We start from the raw sequence: 17,959 nt of genomic DNA, 5'->3' as shown, positions 1-17,959 counted from the left end.
AGAGTCACAGAGCAGGGGGAGTGAGGAGTGAAGATTGACTGACACTGGGAGAGAGTGACAGAGCATGGGGAGTGAGGAGTGAAGATTGAGTGACACTGGGAGAGAGTCACAGAGTGGGGTGAGTGAGGAGTGAAGATTGACTGACACTGGGAGAGAGTCACAGAGTGGGGAGAGTGCGGAGTGAAGATTGCCTGACACTGGGGGAGAGTCACAGAGTGGGGAGTGATGAGTGAAGATTGACTGACACTGGGGGAGAGTCACAGAGCAGGGGGAGTGAGGAGTGAAGATTGACTGACACTGGGAGAGACTCAGCGCGGGGGGAGTGGGGAGTGAAGATTGACTGACACTGGGAGAGAGTCACAGAGCGGGGGAGTGAGGAGTGAAGATTGACTGACACTGGGAGAGAGTCACAGAGCGGGGCGAGTGAGGAGTGAAGATTGACTGACACTGGGAGAGAGTCACAGAGCGGGGGAGTGAGGAGTGAAGATTGACTGACACTTGGAGAGAGACACAGAGTGGAGGGAGTGAAGAGTAAAGATTGACTGACACTGGGAGAGAGTCACAGAGTGGGGGGAGTGAGGAGTGAAGTTTGACTGACACTGGGAGAGAGTCACAGAGCGGGGGGAGTGAGGAGTGAAGATTGACTGACACTGGGAGGGAGTCACAGAGCGGGGGGAGTGTGGAGTGAAGATTGACTGACACTGGGAGAGAGTCAGAGAGCGGGTCAAGTGTGGAGTGAAGATTGCCTGACACTGGGAGAGAGTCACAGAGCGGGGGGAGTGAGGAGTGAAGATTGACTGACACTGGGAGAGAGTCACAGAGCGGGGGGAGTGAGGAGTGAAGATTGACTGACACTGGGAGAGAGCCACAGAGCGTGGGAAGTGTGGAGTGAAGATTGACTGACACTGGGAGAGAGTCACAGAGCGGGGTGAGGGAGGAGTGAAAATTGCCTGACACTGGGAGAGAGTCACAGAGCGGGGGGAGTGAGGATTGAAGATTGACTGACACTGGGAGAGAGTCACAGAGCGGGGGGAGTGAGGAGTGAAGATTGACTGACACTGGGAGACAGTCACAGAGCGGGGGGAGTGTGGAGTGAAGATTGCCTGACACTGGGAGAGAGTCACAGAGTGGGGTGAGTGAGGAGTGAAGATTGACTGACACTGGGAGAGAGTCACAGAGTGGGGAGTGAGGAGTGAAGGTTGACTGACACTGGGAGAGAGTCACAGAGCGGGGGCAGTGAGGAGTGAAGATTGACTGACACTGGGAGAGAGTCACAGAGTGGGGGGAGTGAGGAGTGAAGATTGACTGATACTGGGAGAGAGTCACAGAGCGGGGGAGTGTGGGGTGAAGATTGACTGACACTGGGAGAGAGTCACAGCGCGGGGGGAGTGAGGAGTGAAGGTTACCTGACACTGGGAGAGAGTCACTGCGTGGGGGGAGTGAGGAGTGAAGATTGACTGACACTGGGAGAGAGTCACAGCGCGGGGGTAGCGAGGAGTGATGATTACATGACACTGGGAGAGAGTCACAGAGCGTGGGAGTGAGGAGTGACGATTACATGACACTGGGAGAGAGTCACAGAGCGGTGGGAGTGAGGAGTGAAGATTGACTGACACTGGGAGAGAGTCACAGAGTGGGGGAGTGAGGAGTGTAGATTGACTGCCACTGGGAGAGAGTCACAGAGCGGGGGGAGTGAGGAGTGAAGATTGCCTGACACTGGGAGAGAGTCACAGAGTGGGGGGAGTGAGGAGTGAAGATTGCCTGACACTGGGAGAGAGTCACAGAGTGGGGGGAGTGAGGAGTGAAGATTGCCTGAAACTGGGCGAGAGTCTCAGAGCGGGGGAGTGAGGAGTGAAGGTTGACTGACGCTGGGAGAGTCACAGAGCAGGGGAGTGAGGAGTGAAGATTGACTGACACTGGGAGAGAGTCACAGAGCGGGGGGAGTGAGGAGTGAAGATTGACTGACACTGGGAGACAGTCACAGAGCGGGGGGAGTGTGGAGTGAAGATTGCCTGACACTGGGAGAGAGTCACAGAGTGGGGTGAGTGAGGAGTGAAGATTGACTGACACTGGGAGAGAGTCACAGAGTGGGGAGTGAGGAGTGAAGGTTGACTGACACTGGGAGAGAGTCACAGAGCGGGGGCAGTGAGGAGTGAAGATTGACTGACACTGGGAGAGAGTCACAGAGTGGGGGGAGTGAGGAGTGAAGATTGACTGATACTGGGAGAGAGTAACAGAGCGGGGGAGTGTGGGGTGAAGATTGACTGACACTGGGAGAGAGTCACAGCGCGGGGGGAGTGAGGAGTGAAGATTACCTGACACTGGGAGAGAGTCACTGCGTGGGGGGAGTGAGGAGTGAAGATTGACTGACACTGGGAGAGAGTCACAGCGCGGGGGTAGCGAGGAGTGATGATTACATGACACTGGGAGAGAGTCACAGAGCGTGGGAGTGAGGAGTGACGATTACATGACACTGGGAGAGAGTCACAGAGTGGGGGGAGTGAGGAGTGAAGTTTGACTGACACTGGGAGAGAGTCACAGAGCGGGGGAGTGAGGAGTGAAGATTGACTGACACTGGGAGAGAGTCACAGAGCGGGTGAGTGAGGAGTGAAGATTGACTGACACTTGGAGAGAGACAAAGAGTGGAGGGAGTGAAGAGTAAAGATTGACTGACACTGGGAGAGAGTCACAGAGTGGGGGGAGTGAGGAGTGAAGATTGACTGACACTGGGAGAGAGTCACAGAACGGGGGGAGTGAGGAATGAAGATTGACTGACACTGGGAGTGAGTCACAGAGTGGGGGGAGTGAGGAGTGAAGTTTGACTGACACTGGGAGAGAGTCACAGAGCGGGGGGAGTGAGGAGTGAAGATTGACTGACACTGGGAGGGAGGCACAGAGCGGGGGGTGTGAGGAGTGAAGATTGACTGACACTGGGAGAGAGTCACAGAGCGGGGGGAGTGAGGAGTGAAGATTGACTGACACAGGGAGAGAGTCACAGAGCGGAGGGAGGGAGGAGTGAAGATTGATTGACACTGGGAGAGAGTCCCAGAGCGGGTGGAGTGAGGAGTGAAGATTGACTGACACTGGGAACGAGTCACAGAGCGGGGGGAGTGAGGAGTGAAGATTGCCTGACACTGGAAGAGAGTCACAGAGCGGGGGGAGTGAGGAGTGAAGATTGACTGACACTGGGAGAGAGTCACAGAGTGGGGGGAGTGAGGAGTGAAGATTGACTGAGACTGGGAGAGCGTCACAGAGCGGGGGGAGTGAGGAGTGAAGATTGACTGACACTGGGAATGAGTCACAGAGCGGGGGGAGTGAGGAGTGAAGATTGCCTGACACTGGAAGAGAATCACAGAGCGGGGGGAGTGAGGAGTGAAGATTGACTGACACTGGGGGAGAGTCACAGAGTGGGGGGAGTGAGGAGTGAAGATTGACTGACACTGGGAGAGAGTCACAGAGAGGGGGGAGTGAGGAGTGAAGATTGACTGACACTGGGAGAGAGTCACAGAGCGGAGGGAGTGAGGAGTGAAGATTGATTGACACTGGGAGAGAGTCACAGAGCGGGGGGAGTGAGGAGTGAAGATTGACTGACACTGGGAACGAGTCACAGAGCGGGGGGAGTGAGGAGTGAAGATTGCCTGACACTGGGAGAGAGTCACAGAGCGGGGGGAGTGAGGAGTGAAGATTGACTGACACTGGGGGGAGTCATAGAGTGGGGGGAGTGAGGAGTGAAGATTGACTGACACTGGGAGAGAGTCACAGAGCAGGGGGAGTGAGGAGTGAAGATTGACTGACACTGGGAGAGACTCACAGCGCGGGGGGAGTGAGGAGTGAAGATTGACTGACACTGTGAGAGAGTCACAGAGCGGGGGGAGTAAGGAGTAAAGATTGACTGACACTGGGAGAGAGTCACAAAGCGGGGGAGTGAGGACTGAAGATTGACTGACACTGGGAGAGAGTCACAGAGCAGGGGGAGTGAGGAGTGAAGATTGACTGACACTGGGAGAGAGTCACAGAGCATGGGGAGTGAGGAGCGAAGATTGACTGACACTGGGAGAGACTCACAGAGCGGGGGGAGTGAGGAGTGATGATTACATGACACTGGGAGAGAGTCACAGAGCGGGGGAGTGAGGAGTGACGATTACATGACACTGGGAGAGAGTCACAGAGCGGTGGGAGTGAGGAGTGAAGATTGACTGACACTGGGAGAGAGTCACAGAGTGGGGGTGTGAGGAGTGTAGATTGACTGACACTGGGAGAGATTCACAGAGCGGGGGGAGTGAGGAGTGAAGATTGCCTGACACTGGGAGAGAGTCACAGAGTCGGGGGAGTGAGGAGTGAAGATTGCCTGACACTGGGAGAGAGTCACAGAGTGGGGGGAGTGAGGAGTGAAGATTGCCTGACACTGGGAGAGAGTCTCAGAGCGGGGGAGTGAGGAGTGAAGGTTGACTGACACTGGGAGAGTCACAGAGCGGGGAATGAGGAGTGAAGATTGACTGACACTGGGAGAGAATCACAGAGCGGGGGGAGTGAGGAGTGAAGATTGACTGACACTGGGAGAGAGTCACAGAGCGGGGGAGTGAGGAGTGAAGATTGACTGACACTGGGAGAGAGTCACAGAGCGGGGGGTGTGAGGAGTGAAGATTGATTGACACTGGGAGAGAGTCACAGAGCGGGGGGAGTGAGGAGTGAAGATTGACTGACACTGGGAGAGAGTCAGAGAGCGGGGGAATGAAGTGTGAAGATTGATTGACACAGGGAGAGAGTCACAGAGCGGGGGGAGTGAGGAGTGAAGATTGATTGACACTGGGAGAGAGTCACAGAGCGAGGGCAGTGAGGAGTGAAGATTGACTGGCACTGGAATGGAGTCACAGAGCGGGGGAGTGAGGAGTGAAGATTGACTGACACTGGGAGAGATTCATAACACGGGGGGAGTGAGCAGTGGAGATTGACTGACACTGGGAGAGAATCACAGAGTGGGGGGAGTGAGGAGTGAAGATTGACTGACACTGGGAGAGAATCACAGAGCGGGGGAGTGAGGAGTGATGATTGACTGACTCTGGGAGAGAGTCACAGAGTGGGGGGAGTGAGGAGTGAAGATTGGCTGACACTGGGAGAGAATCACAGAGCAGGGGGAGTGTGGAGTGAAGATTGACTGACACTGGGAGAGAATCACAGAGCGGGGGAGTGAGGAGTGATGATTGACTGACACTGGGAGAGAGTCACAGAGCGGGGGAGTGAGGATTGAAGATAGATTGACACTGGGAGAGAGTCACAGAGCAGAGGGAGTGAGGAGTGAAGATTGACTGACACTGGGAGAGAATCACAGAGTGGGGGGAGTGAGGAGTGATGATTGACTGACACTGGGAGAGAGTCACAGAGCGGGGGGAGTGAGGAGTGATGATTGACTGACACTGGGAGAGAGTCACAGAGCGGGGGAGTTTGGGGTGAAGATTGACTGACACTGGGAGAGAGTCACAGAGCAGGGGGAGTGTGGAGTGATGATTGACTGACACTGGGAGAGAGTCACAGAGCGGGGGGAGTGAGGAGTGAAGATTGACTGACACTGGGAGAGAGTCACAGAGTCGGGGGAGTGAGGAGTGAAGATTGCCTGACACTGGGAGAGAGTCACAGCACGGGGGGAGTGAGGAGTGAAGATTGCCTGACACTGGGAGAGAGTCAATGCGTGGAGGGAGTGAGGAGTGAAGATTGACTGACACTGGGAGAGAGTCACAGCGCGGGGGTAGTGAGGAGTGATGATTACATGACACTGGGAGAGAGTCACAGAGCGGGGGAGTGAGGAGTGACGATTACATGACACTGGGAGAGAGTCACAGAGCAGTGGTAGTGAGGAGTGAAGATTGACTGACACTGGGAGAGAGTCACCGAGCGGGGGGAGTGTGGAGTGAAGATTGCCTGACACTGGGAGAGAGTCACAGAGCGGGGGGAGTGAGGAGTGAAGATTGACTGACACTGGGAGAGAGTCACAGAGTGGGGAGTGAGGAGTGAAGGTTGACTGACACTGGGAGAGAGTCACAGAGCGGGGGGAGTGAGGAGTGAAAATTGACTGACACTGGGAGAGACTCACAGCGCGGGAGGAGTGAGGAGTGAAGATTGACTGACACTGTGAGAGAGTCACAGAGCGGGGGGAGGAAGGAGTAAAGATTGACTGACACTGGGAGAGAGTCACAAAGCGGGGGAGTGAGGACTGAAGATTAACTGACACTGGGAGAGAGTCACAGAGCAGGGGGAGTGAGGAGTGAAGATTGACTGACACTGGGAGAGAGTCACAGAGCATGGGGAGTGAGGAGCGAAGATTGACTGACACTGGGAGAGACTCACAGAGCGGGGGGAGTGAGGAGTGATGATTACATGACACTGGGAGAGAGTCACAGAGCGGGGGAGTGAGGAGTGACGATTACATGACACTGGGAGAGAGTCACAGAGCGGTGGGAGTGAGGAGTGAAGATTGACTGACACTGGGAGAGAGTCACAGAGTGGGGGTGTGAGGAGTGTAGATTGACTGACACTGGGAGAGATTCACAGAGCGGGGGGAGTGAGGAGTGAAGATTGCCTGACACTGGGAGAGAGTCACAGAGTGGGGGGAGTGAGGAGTGAAGATTGCCTGACACTGGGAGAGAGTCACAGAGTGGGGGGAGTGAGGAGTGAAGATTGCCTGACACTGGGAGAGAGTCTCAGAGCGGGGGAGTGAGGAGTGAAGGTTGACTGACACTGGGAGAGTCACAGAGCGGGGAATGAGGAGTGAAGATTGACTGACACTGGGAGAGAATCACAGAGCGGGGGGAGTGAGGAGTGAAGATTGACTGACACTGGGAGAGAGTCACAGAGCGGGGGAGTGAGGAGTGAAGATTGACTGACACTGGGAGAGAGTCACAGAGCGGGGGGTGTGAGGAGTGAAGATTGATTGACACTGGGAGAGAGTCACAGAGCGGGGGGAGTGAGGAGTGAAGATTGACTGACACTGGGAGAGAGTCAGAGAGCGGGGGAATGAAGTGTGAAGATTGATTGACACAGGGAGAGAGTCACAGAGCGGGGGGAGTGAGGAGTGAAGATTGATTGACACTGGGAGAGAGTCACAGAGCGAGGGCAGTGAGGAGTGAAGATTGACTGGCACTAGAATGGAGTCACAGAGCGGGGGAGTGAGGAGTGAAGATTGACTGACACTGGGAGAGATTCATAACACGGGGGGAGTGAGCAGTGGAGATTGACTGACACTGGGAGAGAATCACAGAGTGGGGGGAGTGAGGAGTGAAGATTGACTGACACTGGGAGAGAATCACAGAGCGGGGGAGTGAGGAGTGATGATTGACTGACTCTGGGAGAGAGTCACAGAGTGGGGGGAGTGAGGAGTGAAGATTGGCTGACACTGGGAGAGAATCACAGAGCAGGGGGAGTGTGGAGTGAAGATTGACTGACACTGGGAGAGAATCACAGAGCGGGGGAGTGAGGAGTGATGATTGACTGACACTGGGAGAGAGTCACAGAGCGGGGGAGTGAGGAGTGATGATTGACTGACACTGGGAGAGAGTCACAGAGCGGGGGAGTGAGGAGTGATGATTGACTGACACTGGGAGAGAGTCACAGAGTGGGGGGAGTGAGGAGTGAAGATTGACTGACACTGGGAGAGAGTCACAGAGCGGGGGAGTGAGGATTGAAGATAGATTGACACTGGGAGAGAGTCACAGAGCAGAGGGAGTGAGGAGTGAAGATTGACTGACACTGGGAGAGAATCACAGAGTGGGGGTGTGAGGAGTGATGATTGACTGACACTGGGAGAGAGTCACAGAGCGGGGGGAGTGAGGAGTGAAGATTGACTGACACTGGGAGAGAGTCACAGAGCGGGGGGAGTGAGGAGTGATGATTGACTGACACTGGGAGAGAGTCACAGAGCGGGGGAGTTTGGGGTGAAGATTGACTGACACTGGGAGAGAGTCACAGAGCAGGGGGAGTGTGGAGTGATGATTGACTGACACTGGGAGAGAGTCACAGCGCGGGGGGAGTGAGGAGTGAAGATTGACTGACACTGGGAGAGAGTCACAGAGTCGGGGGAGTGAGGAGTGAAGATTGCCTGACACTGGGAGAGAGTCACAGCACGGGGGCTGTGAGGAGTGAAGATTGCCTGACACTGGGAGAGAGTCAATGCGTGGAGGAAGTGAGGAGTGAAGATTGACTGACACTGGGAGAGAGTCACAGCGCGGGGGGTAGTGAGGAGTGATGATTACATGACACTGGGAGAGAGTCACAGAGCGGGGGAGTGAGGAGTGACGATTACATGACACTGGGAGAGAGTCACAGAGCGGTGGTAGTGAGGAGTGAAGATTGACTGACACTGGGAGAGAGTCACCGAGCGGGGGGAGTGTGGAGTGAAGATTGCCTGACACTGGGAGAGAGTCACAGAGCGGGGGGAGTGAGGAGTGATGATTGACTGACACTGGGACAGAGTCACAGAGCGGGGGCAGTGTGGAGTGAAGATTGCCTGACACTTGGAGCGAGTCACAGAGCGGGGGGAGTGAGGAGTGAAGATTGACTGACACTGGGAGAGAGTCACAGAGTGGGGAGTGAGGAGTGAAGGTTGACTGACACTGGGAGAGAGTCACAGAGCGGGGGGAGTGAGGAGTGAAAATTGACTGACACTGGGTGAGAGTCACAGAGTGGGGGGAGTGAGGAGTGAAGATTGACTGACACTGGGAGAGAGTCACAGAGCGGGGGAGTGTGGGTGAAGATTGACTGACACTGGGAGAGAGTCACAGAGCGGGGGAGTGAGGAGTGAAGATTGACTGACACTGGGAGAGAGTCACAGAGCGGGGGGAGTGAGGAGTGAAGACTGACTGACACTTGGAGAGAGTCACAGAGTCGGGGGAGTGAGGAGTGAAGATTGCCTGACACTGGGAGAGAGATACAGCGCGGGGGGAGTGAGGAGTGAAGATTGCATGACACTGGGAGAGAGTCACTGCGCAGGGGGAGTGAGGAGTGAAGATTGACTGACACTGGGAGAGAGTCACATAGCGGGGGGAGTGAGGAGTGAAGATTGACTGACACTGGGAGAGAGTCACAGCGCGGGGGGAGTGAGGAGTGATGATTGGCTGAAACTGGGAGAGAATCACAGAGCGGGGGGAGTGAGGAGTGAAGATTGACTGACACTGGGAGAGAGTCACAGAGCGGGGGAGTGAGGAGTGATGATTGGCTGAAACTGGGAGAGAATCACAGAGCGGGGGGAGTGAGGAGTGAAGATTGACTGACACTGGGAGAGAGTCACAGAGCGGGGGAGTGAGGAGTGAAGATTGATTGACACTGGGAGAGAGTCACAGAGCGGAGGGAGTGAGGAGTGAAGATTGACTGACACTGGGAGAGAATCACAGAGTGGGGGGAGTGAGGAGTGATGATTGACTGACACTGGGAGGGAGTCACAGAGCATGGGGAGTGAGGAGTGAAGATTGACTGACACTGGGAGAGAATCACAGAGTGGGGGGAGTGAGGAGTGATGATTGACTGACACTGGGAGAGAATCACAGAGTGGGGGGAGTGAGGAGTGATGATTGACTGACACTGGGAGGGAGTCACAGAGCATGGGGAGTGAGGAGTGAAGATTGACTGACACTGGGAGAGAGTCACAGAGCGGGGGAGTGAGGAGTGACGATTACATGACACTGGGAGAGAGTCACAGAGCAGTGGGAGTGAGGAGTGAAGATTGACTGACACGAGGAGAGAGTCACAGAGTGGGGGGGTGGGGATTGTAGATTGACTGACAATGAGAGAGATTCACAGAGCGGGGGGAGTGAGGAGTGAAGATTGCCTGACACTGGGAGAGAGTCACAGAGTGGGGGGAGTGAGGAGTGAAGATTACCTGACACTGGGAGAGAGTCTCAGAGCAGGGGAGTGAGGAGTGAAGGTTGACTGACACTGGGAGAGTCACAGAGCGGGGGAGTGAGGAGTGAAGATTGACTGACACTGGGAGAGAATCACAGAGCGGGGGGAGTGAGGAGTGAAGATTGACTGACACTGGGAGAGAGTCACAGAGCGGGGGAGTGAGGAGTGAAGATTGACTGACACTGGGAGAGAGTCACAGAGCGGGGGGTGTGAGGAGTGAAGATTGATTGACACTGGGAGAGAGTCACAGAGCGGGGGGAGTGAGGAGTGAAGATTGACTGACACTGGGAGAGAGTCAGAGAGCGGGGGAATGAAGTGTGAAGATTGATTGACACTGGGAGAGAGTCACAGAGCGGGGGGAGTGAGGAGTGAAGATTGATTGACACTGGGAGAGAGTCACAGAGCGAGGGCAGTGAGGAGTGAAGATTGACTGACACTGGGATGGAGTCACAGAGCGGGGGAGTGAGGAGTGAAGATTGACTGACACTGGGAGAGATTCATAGCACGGGGGGAGTGAGGAGTGATGATTGACTGACACTGGGAGAGAGTCACAGAGTGGGGGGAGTGAGGAGTGAAGATTGACTGACACTGGGAGAGAATCACAGAGCGGGGGAGTGAGGAGTGATGATTGACTGACACTGGGAGAGAGTCACAGAGTGGGGGGAGTGAGGAGTGAAGATAGATTGACACTGGGAGAGAGTCACAGAGCAGAGGGAGTGAGGAGTGAAGATTGACTGACACTGGGAGAGAGTCACAGAGCGGGGGGAGTGTGGATTGAAGATAGATTGACACTGGGAGATTGTCACAGAGCAGAGGGAGTGAGGAGTGAAGATTGACTGACACTGGGAGAGAATCACAGAGTGGGGGAGTGAGGAGTGATGATTGACTGACACTGGGAGAGAGTCACAGAGCGGGGGGAGTGAGGAGTGAAGATTGACTGACACTGGGAGAGAGTCACAGAGCGGGGGGAGTGAGGAGTGATGATTGACTGACACTGGGAGAGAGTCACAGAGCGGGGGTGTGTGGGGTGAAGATTGACTGACACTGGGAGAGAGTCACAGAGTGGGGGAGTGAGGAGTGAAGATTTACTGACACTGGGAGAGAGTCACAGAGCGGGGGGAGTGAGGAGTGTAGATTGACTGACACTGGGAGAGAGTCACCGAGCGGGGGGAGTGTGGAGTGAAGATTGCCTGACACTGGGAGAGAGTCACAGAGCGGGGGCAGAGAGGAGTGATGATTGACTGACACTGGGAGAGAGTCGCAGAGCGGGGGGAGTGTGGAGTGAAGATTGCCTGACACTGGGAGAGAGTCACAGAGCGGGGGGTGTGAGGAGTGAAGATTGACTGACACTGGGAGAGAGTCACAGAGTGGGGAGTGAGGAGTGAAGGTTGACTGACACTGGGAGAGATTCACAGAGCGGGGGGAGTGAGGAGTGAAAATTGACTGACACTGGGTGAGAGTCACAGAGTGGGGGGAGTGAGGAGTGAAGATTGACTGACACTGGGAGAGAGTCACAGAGCGGGGGAGTGTGGGGTGAAGATTGACTGACACTGGGAGAGAGTCACAGAGCGGGGGAGTGAGGAGTGAAGATTGACTGACACTGGGAGAGAGTCACAGAGCGGGGGGAATGAGGAGTGAAGATTGACTGACACTTGGAGAGAGTCACAGAGTCGGGGGAGTGAGGAGTGAAGATTGCCTGACACTGGGAGAGAGATACAGCGCGGGGGGAGTGAGGAGTGAAGATTGCCTGACACTGGGAGAGAGTCACTGCGCAGGGGGAGTGAGGAGTGAAGATTGACTGACACTGGGAGAGAGTCACATAGCGGGGGGAGTGAGGAGTGAAGATTGACTGACACTGGGAGAGAGTCACAGCGCGGGGGGAGTGAGGAATGAAGATTGACTGACACTGGGAGAGAATCACAGAGCGGGTGGAGTGAGGAGTGATGATTGGCTGAAACTGGGAGAGAATCACAGAGCGGGGGGAGTGAGGAGTGAAGATTGACTGACACTGGGAGAGAGTCACAGAGCGGGGGAGTGAGGAGTGAAGATTGATTGACACTGGGAGAGAGTCACAGAGCGGAGGGAGTGAGGAGTGAAGATTGACTGACACTGGGAGAGAATCACAGAGTGGGGGGAGTGAGGAGTGATGATTGACTGACACTGGGAGGGAGTCACAGAGCATGGGGAGTGAGGAGTGAAGATTGACTGACACTGGGAGAGAGTCACAGAGCGGGGGAGTGAGGAGTGACGATTACATGACACTGGGAGAGAGTCACAGAGCGGTGGGAGTGAGGAGTGAAGATAGACTGACACTAGGAGAGAGTCACAGAGTGGGGGGGTGAGGATTGTAGATTGACTGACACTGAGAGAGATTCACAGAGCGGGGGGAGTGAGGAGTGAAGATTGACTGACACTGGGAGAGAGTCACAGAGTGGGGGGAGTGAGGAGTGAAGATTGACTGACATTGGGAGAGAGTCACAGAGTGGGGGGAGTGAGGAGTGAAGATTACCTGACACTGGGAGAGAGTCTCAGAGCAGGGGAGTGAGGAGTGAAGGTTGACTGACACTGGGAGAGTCACAGAGCGGGGGAGTGAGGAGTGAAGATTGACTGACACTGGGAGAGAATCACAGAGCGGGGGGAGTGAGGAGTGAAGATTGACTGACACTGGGAGAGAGTCACAGAGCGGGGGAGTGAGGAGTGAAGATTGACTGACACTGGGAGAGAGTCACAGAGCGGGGGGTGTGAGGAGTGAAGATTGATTGACACTGGGAGAGGGTCACAGAGCGGGGGTAGTGAGGAGTGAAGATTGACTGACACTGGGAGAGAGTCAGAGAGCGAGGGGAGTGAGGGGTGAAGATTGACTGACACTGGGAGAGAGTCACAGAGCGGGGGGTGTGAGGAGTGAAGATTGATTGACACTGGGAGAGGGTCACAGAGCGGGGGGAGTGAGGAGTGAAGATTGACTGACACTGGGAGAGAGTCAGAGAGCGGGGGAATGAAGTGTGAAGATTGATTGACACTGGGAGAGAGTCACAGAGCGGGGGGAGTGAGGAGTGAAGATTGATTGACACTGGGAGAGAGTCACAGAGCGAGGGCAGTGAGGGGTGAATATTGACTGACACTGGGATGGAGTCACAGAGCGGGGGAGTGAGGAGTGAAGATTGACTGACACTGGGAGAGATTCATAGCACGGGGGGAGTGAGGAGTGATGATTGACTGACAATGGAAGAGAGTCACAGAGTGGGGGGAGTGAGGAGTGAAGATTGACTGACACTGGGAGAGAATCACAGAGCGGGGGAGTGAGGAGTGATGATTGACTGACACTGGGAGAGAGTCACAGAGTGGGGGGAGTGAGGAGTGAAGATTGGCTGACACTGGGAGAGAATCACAGAGCAGGGGGAGTGTGGAGTGAAGATTGACTGACACTGGGAGAGAATCACAGAGCGGGGGAGTGAGGAGTGATGATTGACTGACACTGGGAGAGAGTCACAGAGTGGGGGGAGTGAGGAGTGAAGATTGACGGACACTGGGAGAGAGTCACAGAGCGGGGGAGTGAGGAGTGAAGATAGATTGACACTGGGAGAGAGTCACAGAGCAGAGGGAGTGAGGAGTGAAGATTGACTGACACTGGGAGAGAGTCACAGAGCGGGGGGAGTGAGGATTGAAGATAGATTGACACTGGGAGAGTGTCACAGAGCAGAGGGAGTGAGGAGTGAAGATTGACTGACACTGGGAGAGAATCACAGAGTGGGGGAGTGAGGAGTGATGATTGACTGACACTGGGAGAGAGTCACAGAGCGGGGGAGTGAGGAGTGAAGATTGACTGACACTGGGAGAGAGTCACAGAGCGGGGGGTGTGAGGAGTGAAGATTCACTGACACTGGGAGAGAGTCACAGAGCGGGGGGTGTGAGGAGTGAAGATTGATTGACACTGGGAGAGGGTCACAGAGCGGGGGGAGTGAGGAGTGAAGATTGACTGACACTGGGAGAGAGTCAGAGAGCGGGGGAATGAAGTGTGAAGAGTGATTGACACTGGGAGAGAGTCACAGAGCGGGGGGAGTGAGGAGTGAAGATTGATTGACACTGGGAGAGAGTCACAGAGCGAGGGCAGTGAGGAGTGAAGATTGACTGACACTGGGATGGAGTCACAGAGCGGGGGAGTGAGGAGTGAAGATTGACTGACACTGGGAGAGATTCTTAGCACGGGGGGAGTGAGGAGTGATGATTGACTGACACTGGGAGAGAGTCACAGAGTGGGGGGAGTGAGGAGTGAAGATTGACTGACACTGGGAGAGAATCACAGAGCGGGGGAGTGAGGAGTGATGATTGACTGACACTGGGAGAGAGTCACAGAGTGGGGGGAGTGAGGAGTGAAGATTGGCTGACACTGGGAGAGAATCACAGAGCAGGGGGAGTGTGGAGTGAAGATTGACTGACACTGGGAGAGAATCACAGAGCGGGGGAGTGAGGAGTGATGATTGACTGACACTGGGAGAGAGTCACAGAGTGGGGGGAGTGAGGAGTGAAGATTGACGGACACTGGGAGAGAGTCACAGAGAGGGGGAGTGAGGAGTGAAGATAGATTGACACAGGGAGAGAGTCACAGAGCAGAGGGAGTGAGGAGTGAAGATTGACTGACACTGGGAGAGAGTCACAGAGCGGGGGGAGTGAGGATTGAAGATAGATTGACACTGGGAGAGTGTCACAGAGCAGAGGGAGTGAGGAGTGAAGATTGACTGACACTGGGAGAGAATCACAGAGTGGGGGAGTGAGGAGTGATGATTGACTGACACTGGGAGAGAGTCAGAGAGCAGGGGGAGTGAGGAGTGAAGATTGACTGACACTGGGAGAGAGTCACAGAGCGGGGGGAGTGAGGAGTGATGATTGACTGACACTGGGAGAGAGTCACAGAGCGGGCGAGTGTGGGGTGAAGATTGACTGACACTGGGAGAGAGTCACAGAGCAGGGGGAGTGTGGAGTGATGATTGACTGACACTGGGAGAGAATCACAGAGCGGGGGGAGTGAGCAGTGATGATTGACTGACACTGGGAGAGAGTCACAGAGTCGGGGGAGTGAGGAGTGAAGATTGCCTGACACTGGGAGAGAATCACAGAGCGGGTGGAGTGAGGAATGATGATTGGCTGACACTGGGAGAGAATCACAGAGCGGGGGGAGTGAGGAGTGATGATTGACTGACACTGGGAGAGAGTCACAGAGCGGGGGAGTGAGGGGTGAAGATTGACTGACACTGGGAGAGAGTCACAGAGCTGGGGAGTGAGGACTGAAGATTGACTGACACTGGGAGAGAGTCACAGAGCGGGGGGAGTGAGGAGTGAAGATTGACTGACACTGGGAGAGAGTCACAGAGTCGGGGGAGTGAGGAGTGAAGGTTGCCTGACACTGGGAGAGAGTCACAGCACGGGGGGAGTGAGGAGTGAAGATTGCCTGACACTGGGAGAGAGTCACTGCGTGGGGGGAGTGAGGAGTGAAGATTGACTGACACTGGGAGAGAGTCACAGCGTGGGGGTAGTGAGGAGTGATGATTACATGACACTGGGAGAGAGTCACAGAGCGGGGGAGTGAGGAGTGACGATTACATGACACTGGGAGAGAGTCACAGAGCGGTGGGAGTGAGGAGTGCAGATTGACTGACACTGGGAGGGAGTCACAAAGTGGGGGAGTGAGGAGTGAAGATTGACTGACACTGGGAGAGAGTCACAGAGCGGGGGGAGTGAGGAGTGAAGATTGACTGACACTGGGAGGGAGTCACAGAGTGGGGGAGTGAGGAGTGCAGATTGACTGACACTGGGAGAGAGTCACCGAGCGGGGGGAGTGTGGAATGAAGATTGCCTGACACTGGGAGAGAGTCACAGAGCGGGGGGAGAGAGGAGTGATGATTGACTGACACTGGGAGAGAGTCACAGAGCGGGGGGAGTGTGGAGTGAAGATTGCCTGACACTGGGAGAGAGTCACAGAGCGGGGGGAGTGAGGAGTGAAGATTGACTGACACTGGGAGAGAGTCACAGAGTGGGGAGTGAGGAGTGAAGGTTGACTGACACTGGGAGAGAGTCACAGAGTGGGGAGTGAGGAGTGAAGGCTGACTGACACTGGGAGAGAGTCACAGAGCGGGGGGAGTGAGGAGTGAAAATTGACTGACACTGGGTGAGAGTCACAGAGTGGGGGGAGTGAGGAGTGAAGATTGACTGACACTGGGAGAGAGTCACAGAGCGGGGGAGTGTGGGGTGAAGATTGACTGACACTGGGAGAGAGTCACAGAGCGGGAGAGTGAGGAGTGAAGATTGACTGACACTGGGAGAGAGTCACAGAGCGGGGGGAGTGAGGAGTGAAGATTGACTGACACTGGGAGAGTTTCACAGAGTCGGGGGAGTGAGGAGTGAAGATTGACTGACACTGTGAGAGAGTCACAGAGCATGGGGAGTGAGGAGTGAAGATTGACTGACACTGGGAGAGAGTCACAGAGCGGGGGAGTGAGGAGTGAAGATTGCCTGACTCTGGGAGAGAGTCACAGCGCGGGGGGAGTGAGGAGTGAAGATTGCCTGACACTGGGTGAGAGTCACTGCGCAGGGGGAGTGAGGACTGAAGATTGACTGACACTGGGAGAGAATCACAGAGCGGGTGGAGTGAGGAGTGATGATTGGCTGACACTGGGAGAGAATCACAGAGCGGGGGGAGTGAGGAGTGAAGATTGACTGACACTGGGAGAGAGTCACAGAGCGGGGGGAGAGAGGAGTGATGATTGACTGACACTGGGAGAGAGTCACAGAGCGGGGGGAGTGTGGAGTGAAGATTGCCTGACACTGGGAGAGAGTCACAGAGCGGGGGGAGTGAGGAGTGAAGATTGACTGACACTGGGAGAGAGTCACAGAGTGGGGAGTGAGGAGTGAAGGTTGACTGAAACTGGGAGAGAGTCACAGAGTGGGGAGTGAGGAGTGATGATTGACTGACACTGGGAGAGAGTCACAGAGTGGGGGGAGTGAGGAGTGAAGATTGGCTGACACTGGGAGAGAATCACAGAGCAGGGGGAGTGTGGACTGAAGATTGACTGACACTGGGAGAGAATCACAGAGCGGGGGAGTGAGGAGTGAAGATAGATTGACACTGGGAGAGAGTCACAGAGCAGAGGGAGTGAGGAGTGAAGATTGACTGACACTGGGAGAGAGTCACAGAGCGGGGGGAGTGAGGATTGAAGATAGATTGACACTGGGAGAGTGTCACAGAGCAGAGGGAGTGAGGAGTGAAGATTGACTGACACTGGGAGAGAATCACAGAGTGGGGGAGTGAGGAGTGATGATTGACAGACACTGGGAGAGAGTCACAGAGCAGGGGGAGTGAGGAGTGAAGATTGACTGACACTGGGAGAGAGTCACAGAGCGGGGGGAGTGAGGAGTGATGATTGACTGACACTGGGAGAGAGTCACAGAGCGGGGGAGTGTGGGGTGAAGATTGACTGACACTGGGAGAGAGTCACAGAGCAGGGGGAGTGTGGAGTGATGATTGACTGACACTGGGAGAGAATCACAGAGCGGGGGGAGTGAGCAGTGATGATTGACTGACACTGGGAGAGAGTCACAGAGTCGGGGGAGTGAGGAGTGAAGATTGCCTGACACTGGGAGAGAATCACAGAGCGGGTGGAGTGAGGAGTGATGATTGGCTGACACTGGGAGAGAATCACAGAGCGGGGGGAGTGAGGAGTGATGATTGACTGACACTGGGAGAGAGTCACAGAGCGGGGGAGTGAGGGGTGAAGATTGACTGACACTGGGAGAGAGTCACAGAGCGGGGGAGTGAGGACTGAAGATTGACTGACACTGGGAGAGAGTCACAGAGCGGGGGGAGTGAGGAGTGAAGATTGACTGACACTGGGAGAGAGTCACAGAGTCGGGGGAGTGAGGAGTGAAGGTTGCCTGACACTGGGAGAGAGTCACAGCACGGGGGGAGTGAGGAGTGAAGATTGCCTGACACTGGGAGAGAGTCACTGCGTGGGGGGAGTGAGGAGTGAAGATTGACTGACACTGGGAGAGAGTCACAGCGTGGGGGTAGTGAGGAGTG

Source organism: Somniosus microcephalus, chromosome 4 (assembly GCF_052327205.1).
Source record: "Somniosus microcephalus isolate GS21.2 chromosome 4, FLI_Smic_1.0, whole genome shotgun sequence".
Taxonomy (NCBI): domain Eukaryota; kingdom Metazoa; phylum Chordata; class Chondrichthyes; order Squaliformes; family Somniosidae; genus Somniosus; species Somniosus microcephalus.
Note: the sequence above shows the minus strand (reverse complement) of the source record.